This window comes from Petaurus breviceps, unplaced genomic scaffold, assembly GCF_028583685.1.
Source record: "Petaurus breviceps papuanus isolate PSGF00001 unplaced genomic scaffold, PetGlider_PUasm1.0 79, whole genome shotgun sequence".
NCBI lineage: Eukaryota > Metazoa > Chordata > Mammalia > Diprotodontia > Petauridae > Petaurus > Petaurus breviceps.
The window spans coordinates 13,362,645-13,370,621 of NW_027186523.1; the positions used below are offsets into that span (position 1 = coordinate 13,362,645).

The following is a 7,977-nucleotide window of genomic DNA, read 5'->3' on the forward strand; positions in this document are numbered from 1 at the left end:
AAGAAGAAGAAGAAGAAGAAGAAGAAGAAGAAGAAGAAGAAGAAGAAAAGGAGAACTTCCACATACAGCATAGATGAAAAACAAGAAAGTACCTCAGTATTAAATGTTTATTTAATCTTATCTATCAGGTTTAGTTTCCTAAAGGGATTTTATGGGCTAATCTCTAGCTCAGTTTTGTAAGAATTATGTCCATAGTTTAATCCCCGCTTTACAATGCTGGTTTGCATGTTGTTATCTTCTCTGCTTCACCCCTATCCCACATAACAAAGTGGCTCTTATTCCTACCAAGGCCAACCCCTCTACTGGGACCACTGATCACATTCCAATCCATCTTCTCCAGCAGATTCTCCTCTCGGCCACACCTACCCTAATTCATCTCCAGTTTCTGCCAGTCCACTGTTTTTCTCTGCTAACTCTACTCCTATCACCAACATACCCACATCTCCCTATTCTCAAAAATCTTTCACTTGGTCCATCTCTCACCCCATATCTCTCTTCCCTTTGGTGGCTAAACTTCTTCAGAAAGCCATCTACCATTAATGCTCCCATTTCCTTTCCTTTTTTGTGTTCTCATTTCTCTTCCATCTAGCTTCCAAGTTCATCATTCAGATGAAGCTACTCTCTTCAGAGTTACTGGTGATCTTTACTCACCGAATCCAATGACCTTTTTCAGTCCTCATCCCCACAGCCTCTGATACCGTCCGCCGCTCTCTTCTTGCTCGTGTATAGATTATTTTCATGCCATCTCTTCATTAGACTGTGAGTTTCTTGAAAGCAGGAGCTCTCTTTGCTTTTTTTTGTATCTCCAGTGCTTCATGCCCTGCCTGGCACACATGAAGAACGAAATAAATGCTTGTGGACTTGTAAACTTATTCAGCTATCATACCTTCTACCTCAGATACGGTCATCCCCTGCGTACATCAGCAGAGGGAGTGCCTGTGCTAAAGAAGCCAAAGCTCTTTTGAAGCATTGAAGGTACTTTACGGGCTCAAAACATTTTATGCACATTTTCTCATTTGATAACTCATAACATCTGATTTTAAGTGTCTAATTCCAAAGTTCTACATTTAAACATTATCATTTACTTTGCTCCTCAACCATGATATATAGCAACTTTACCAACAAATACACATGCATACACACATGCACACACATGCACATACATACACACACACACACACACACACCCCTAGGAAAAAGCAGACTAAGGATTTATAACCTAGTCTTGGTACTATCATTTGCTACCAGAATGACTTTAGATATAAACTTTGCAGGATGTCAGTGTCTTCATCGGCTAAATGAAGGGGGTGAATTAATAATAACCCATCATTTATGTAGCACTTTCAGATTTGCAAAGTGCTTACAAATATTAACGTATTTTATCCTCATAACAATCCTAGGAGATAGACATTCTTATTCTTCCCATAGTAAAGATAAGGAAACTGAAGACAGGTTAAGTGACTTGCCTAGGGTCACACAGCTAATTAGTGGTACAGCTGATTTTAATATCAGGTCTTCCCAGCTCTAGGTCCAGCACTCTGCCTGCAGTGCTACATAGCTGCCTCTACCTGATCTCTCAGTTTCAATTCTAAAGTTATGTGACTGCATGAGTTAAGAAAAAACAAATGCATATAATTCAGTCATTTTAACTTTTAAATAGAACAGATATTTTCACAATTCCATCTCAATTAATGTACAATGATGTTGTTGCTGTTTTTTAAATCCACCCTAAAAGGTTTCCTTGGAGACATTACAAAAATAAATAAACAAAGAAATAAACTTTTCCTTAGCTATTCTTTTATTGACTTAGCAGAATAAACATTAAACACAATTCAACATTTGCAGCACTTTTTTTACCTGTATGAACAAGGAAATATGTTCTGCCTCCTGCTCTATGTAAAGAAAAAAAAATATGGAAGCCTTTTTTAGTGACTAACCTAACGCCAGCAAATCCCTTTCTGGATTAACCAAAGACACTGGAGCCTCCTGGATAACATATGTCAAAGTATAGAGTTCAAATGGCATTAGTTTTCACTGGAGGTTTTTTTCCCATGGCCCAAACACTAGTGTTATATATTTCAGCAACATTTGTTATATCATAATCTCCAACAAGTCTACACAAAAGAAGAAATATTTATGTGCTTTTAAATAGAAGCAATATAAATCTAAAATATTTCTAATTTTAATGATATCTTGCCAGTCTATATTGCATCTTGAAAATGAGTCATGGAGAGCTTTATTGCCCTTATATTCACATCTAAGTCATTCTTAATAAGTTTTTATTGCACGAATGGAAAAAAAAATTAATGTAGCTTAGCGGCTAGAGTAAATGCCTCTAAATTCCCCAATTCTCTATAGCCCAATGGATAAAGTTTCTGTTTCCTATTTCAAAGGTACTGAGTTGAAATCCTCTGAGGATTACATTTTCATTCATATTTCTATTAACCTTCTCTTTCAATGGGATAATACATTAATTCTTACTGCTCTCTTAAAGCAAAGAGAATGAGAAAGAAGAAAGCAGAAGCTCTGGTCTACCTTATTCACAAATGAAGGAAAAAATGAACATAGGAGGAAAGCTTGTCTTTTTCAGGAAGCATAACATGTCATCTTCTCCTTTCAACAAAATTTGTTATCCCAATGGAAGAAGTTAAATGATTTTAAACGTGGACTAACCCATTATTAGCATTTCCTTCTGTGCAAATTGTTTATTAGACTTAGAAAAACCAACTTTGGACTTAGTATGAGAGTGGATTTTTATTACTATTAATTCTAATTCCCCTTCCTCTTCTCCCATAATTATTCACCGGCATGATTTACTCTCTTAGTTCTCAAAGTGTAGTACTGGGTATCTCTAATTCAAAACTATTTTCATAGTACTAATAAGATGTTTTAGTTTCTAATACAGTGAGTATCAGTAGCCATAATTAATAGAAAGAAAAACTCCTTTTGGGACATGAGGGTCCTCAACAATTTTTAAGAGCATAAAAGTTTCCAGGAACCAAAAGGTTTGTGAACAACTGGTTTGGTGGAAAGAAAACTGGTGTCGGATTCTGAAGAGCTAGATTTAAATTGTGTCTCTGGGGCAGCTAGGTGGCTTAAAATGCCAGGCCTGAAGTCAAGAAGACCCTCTTCCAGAGTTCAAATCTGACCTCAGACACTCACTTGCTGGTGTCCCTGGGCAAGTCATGTAACCTTGTTCCACATCTGTAAAATGAGCTGGAGTAAGAATTGGCAAACCAGTCCAGTGTCTTTGCCAAGAAAACCCCAAATGGGGTCATGGAGAGTCAGACACAACCAAAACTGCTGAACCACAAATTCTATGACAAAGAACAAGTCACTTACCCTCTTTAGAAACTGTATTCTTGTCTGTAAAATGAGGCTGTTGGACTGGATGTGCCCATGTTCTAGATCCTTAGCATACACACAGACACACACACACACATGGTGTGTGTGTGTGTGTGTGTGTGTGTGTGTGTTTTCTCTCTTGCCAAGTAAGCTTCTTGAGAACAGGAACCATATCCTATTTATATTTATATCAAGTTGTTGTCACCTATTACAAATCAACGGTACATTAAAAACCTCAGTTGAGCCCTCACAGCTATAGGCAAACAACTGTTGGGCCTGGACTTCAAATGTGACTTCAGATACTTACTAGTTGTGTAACCCTGAGCATTTCAATTAACACCTATTTGCTTCGGTTTTTCCAACCGTAAATGAAGAAGATAATCACACTTGCCTCCCACAGTTGTCATGAGGATCAAATGAGAGAATATTGACATAGCAGTAAGCCTGGCATAGAGTAGGTGTTTAATAAATGCTTACCTCCTCCCTTTATCAGCTGGACCCTCACAGATGCTCAATCACCCTTCTCTTCTATGCTTTACCACTTCTTTATCTCATTTCCCACAGTGACTGCTCCAATCATTTTTTTCTTCCTCTCTTGCTTTTCTCCCTCACCCACTTTTCCAGCCCTTAATTCTTTTTGGGCATGACTTGGCTTTCTATTTCACTAAGAATGTTGAAATCATCCAACAGGACCTCCCTTAGTCGACTTCCTCTATTCCTCAACACTTTGGAGAAGTAACCCATTCTTGCCTCCTTTTCCCAAGCCAGAGTAGAAGAGATATGAGGCCTCATTCTCTACTTTCACCCTGGATCTTGTTCCCTCCTCTCTTGTTCAGAATCTTTCTTCAGGTAGTCATCCATCTTCTATTCTATTCTCTTATGGCTAAATACATGTTCAGTCCTACCCGATCCTAAAACAAGCAAAAAGCTTTCCCTTGCTCTCTTAGTTCATTTAACTTCCTTCTCTTTAGTGCCAGGAATCAACATATGATAGTGGGTCAATTGTTAGACAATGAATCAGAAGGGCAGGGTTCAAATTCTATCTCAGGCAATCATTTCAGTCATGTCTGACTCTTTGTGAACCCATTTGGGGTTTTCTTGGCAAAAATACTGCAGTGATTTGCCATTTCTTTTTCCAGCTCATTTTACAAATAAGGAAACTGAGGTAAACAGGGTTAAGTGACGTGTCCAGGGTCACAACTAGTAAGGGTCTGAGGCCAGATATCAACTCAGGAAGATGTCTTCATGCCTCCAGGATGGGGCACTCTCTCCATTCTACCACCTAGCTGGTCCCTATCTCAGATACATTAGCTATGTGGTCGTGAATAAGCCATTTCTCTACTAGAACCTCAGTTTGCTTATTTTATGAAATGGGGGTAATCTGTGCTACCTACCTCATAAGATCAAGGTAAGAAAAATGCTCAAAATAGTATATAAACACAAGGCATATTTGATACCTATATGAGCCTGGCTTATCCATGCCTCTATATAACTCTCTTCCCCTGCCCCATCTTTGATTTTAAAAGGTCACTAGGACTCTAGTCTTTTTTTTCCTTCTGAAAAAAAAAATCAGAGGCTTTAAAGAACTGATGCTGAGTGAGAAGAGTAGAACCAGGAGAAATTTGTACACAATTACAGACACAATGTATGTGTGATGACCAACTTTGATAGACTGGACTCTTCTCAGCAATGCAGTGATATAAGTCAATCCCAAAAGACTCATGATGGAGAGAAATATGTGCATCCAGAGAAAGAACTAGAAAGAACTAAGTTTATATCCAGGTGGAAGCAAAATACCTGATCTTTTTCCTTCTCTTATTTGGTTTTATGTCCTCTTTACCATTTTTCATTCCAGCTGGTACAATCCGTCCTTATAACCTGACTAATGTATAATGTGAAAGTATTTACAGCTCCTATACTTGACTATAAGCCGCCATGGAAGGGGGGGGGGGGGGGGGGGGGGGGGGAAAAAAATTGGAAACCAAAGGAATTTGGGAATTAAATCCTGTAAACTAAAAGGAAAAAAAAAAATTAATAAAAAAAAAACATTAAAAAAAGAAAGAAGAAAAATCATTTCAACAGCTAATTCTTTCCCCAACACTGCAGCTTTGATATGGCTTATCTCATTTAGTTAGATTTTGCCTCCTTCAACTTGTTGTTACGTGTTCTCTTCTTCCCATTCCTTAAGTTTTAGGAATGTTCTGGCAGAAGGTCTACAAGGGAAAAGAAGACAGTCCACCTTTGCATCCAATAAATTATCTATCCCTAACTCAACAGTAATTTCCCTTTGTGCAGCAAAGAAGACTATGGGGCAATCGTTTTTCTACCTCTGCCCTTTGACTACATAATACAAGAGATTAAATCACACTTGCTAATAGAAGAGGTGGAAAACTCATTTTTGTGGGATCCAATAAATTGGGGAACAGGGAGAGCAAAGGTAAATAAAACCTTCAGATAACCCTCAAACCTCACTTAAGTAAACAGAGTGAAACATCTCTGATGAAAGTTCTTAATAAAATTGCTGGCAAATAGAAAAAAAGATTACTGATCTGAGTTCATTTCCTTTGTTCACATTTTTTAAAGGGGTTAACCAGGAGCAAAATGTCCAAATGTGTAGGTAACAGGAATTAAACAAGAAACATGTTTTTAACAATCTAGAAATTACATTAAAATCCCTGAATAATAAAATATGTGAATACTTTTATGTATATATGTATTCCATCATAGACAGATAAGATAAATAATTAACGCTAATAATAAACAAATGACCTTTTGTATAATTGCAGTGTATAGGACATTTATACCCATTTGTCAGATCTCAGGCTATAGTTTTTATTATTTATAAATTGAGATTTGTGAGTTAAAATGTATAAATGTTTTTGTGGTCAGTCATATTGATAATTGATTTTATTCTGGATCCTTTCTTGACCAGGGCCCCAATCCCAAATTGTCAACTTTTTTCCTCCAAGGGAAAATACAATCTACTCCATCACAATGTGCACAACTTTGTTGGTAATAGAGATTAGATAAGAAACAAAGGATTTTAACAATGTACACATTGTTCCAGGTTCCCAAAGCATATTATGGCAAAAAGTAGGACCATCCTCTACTTTAATTTTTCCCAACTCCAAAATGACTTAAACCTACTATTTGAAAGAAATTAATGAGATGTTTATAACACATTAAACTTGAAAGAAAGTTCAGGGCATTTTATAGGTACAATTTCAGTAGTTACCACATAAATTCACAGAGCACGCATTTGAAGACAGGATGTTAAACCTTTCCATATGTCTCACTTTTCTTAAATGAGATAATGAATTGGCCTTTTAACAAAGATGTTGGAAATATTAGGTAAGGTCTGGAAACTACATGGAGGTCTGGGGAAAAAGATGCCATATAAACAGCAGGTATTTTTTCCTTATTATATTCTTAATGAAGTTTATTTAAAGCAACATTACTACATTATTATAGATTAAAATAAAGATATTCAGCTTTTTTCAGGATTTCTGTTCAGAATAAAGTAAATTGTCTTGGACCTCCAAATAGAATAAAATTTACATTTTTTTAAACCAATGGCTTCTGGGTAATGGGAAACAGTCAGACAAAATTATGAAGAAGTTAAAGTTTATCTTCATTTTCTGAGTGCACTTTCCCTATATATTATCCCATTCCTAACTCATCCCTCTTTTTGTACTTTCTTCTTCCTGACTACCACAATATATTTTATATTTTGATCTGTCATCTACCTTGATGTGATATTAAATCATTGGGTTCCTTCTCTTAGAGTTTATTTGTATTTTAAGCTTTATCTAAGATTATGAACTGGAAAGTTTTCTCCTACATTAAGGAAATGTGTGAGAGAAGGTTTGGGGGGACAGATGGCCTTCTTTAGACCTTAACACACACCAGGAAAGTCATTCCAGATAAGGTCACTCCTAATGAAAACTGCTAAAATAAAGCTACTGTGCAGATGAATTGGGATCTTGTATGTGCCAGGCTGAAATTCCGTGCAGTAGCTAGACTTCTGGTTTTCTAAATTGTCAATAAATATTAACCAAAGTCAGTTCTTTGAGCTTTCCTCTTAGACCAGGGGTTATTAACCTGTGGCCTACAGATTCTCAAGGCATCCATGAATAAATTTCAAAGGGTTTGTGAATTTGGATGGGAAAAAAAAATGCCTTTATTTTCATTAACTTATAAATGAAAATTAGCATTTCCTTCAATTCCTTCTTATTCTGAGAAGGGGTTTATTGGCATCACCAGACTTCCAAAACAGTTTGATTTAAAGTTCCTTTTACACTAAATTGCTGAAACAAATTCAGCTTTGTATCTGAGAACTGCTACTGAGCTCCTAAAGCGGAAATATTCAGTTAGTAAAAATACTTTCTTAGTAAATCAGTCCACAAACTGTTACTAAACCTGTATGCCAAGTGAGGGTACAAAGAGAAGTACAAAAAAAGTCTTTGCCCTCAAGGATCTTATATTCTAAAATTCCAAAATTGTGTGTGTGTGTGTGTGTGTGTGTGCGCGTGTGCGTGTGTGTGTGCGTGTGCGTGTGTGTGTGCGTGTGCGTGCGTGTGTGCGTGTGCGTGTGCGTGTGTGCGTGTGCGTGTGTGTGTGCGTGTGTGTGTG

General features: G+C 36.9%; 1 protein-coding gene across 4 annotated transcripts in view; it reads left to right on the top strand.

Moving 5' to 3' along the window:
• LOC138175830 (CUGBP Elav-like family member 2) overlaps positions 1–7,977 on the top strand; it is a 696,702-nt gene that overhangs the window by 119,944 nt on the left and 568,781 nt on the right. The window lies entirely within an intron of this gene.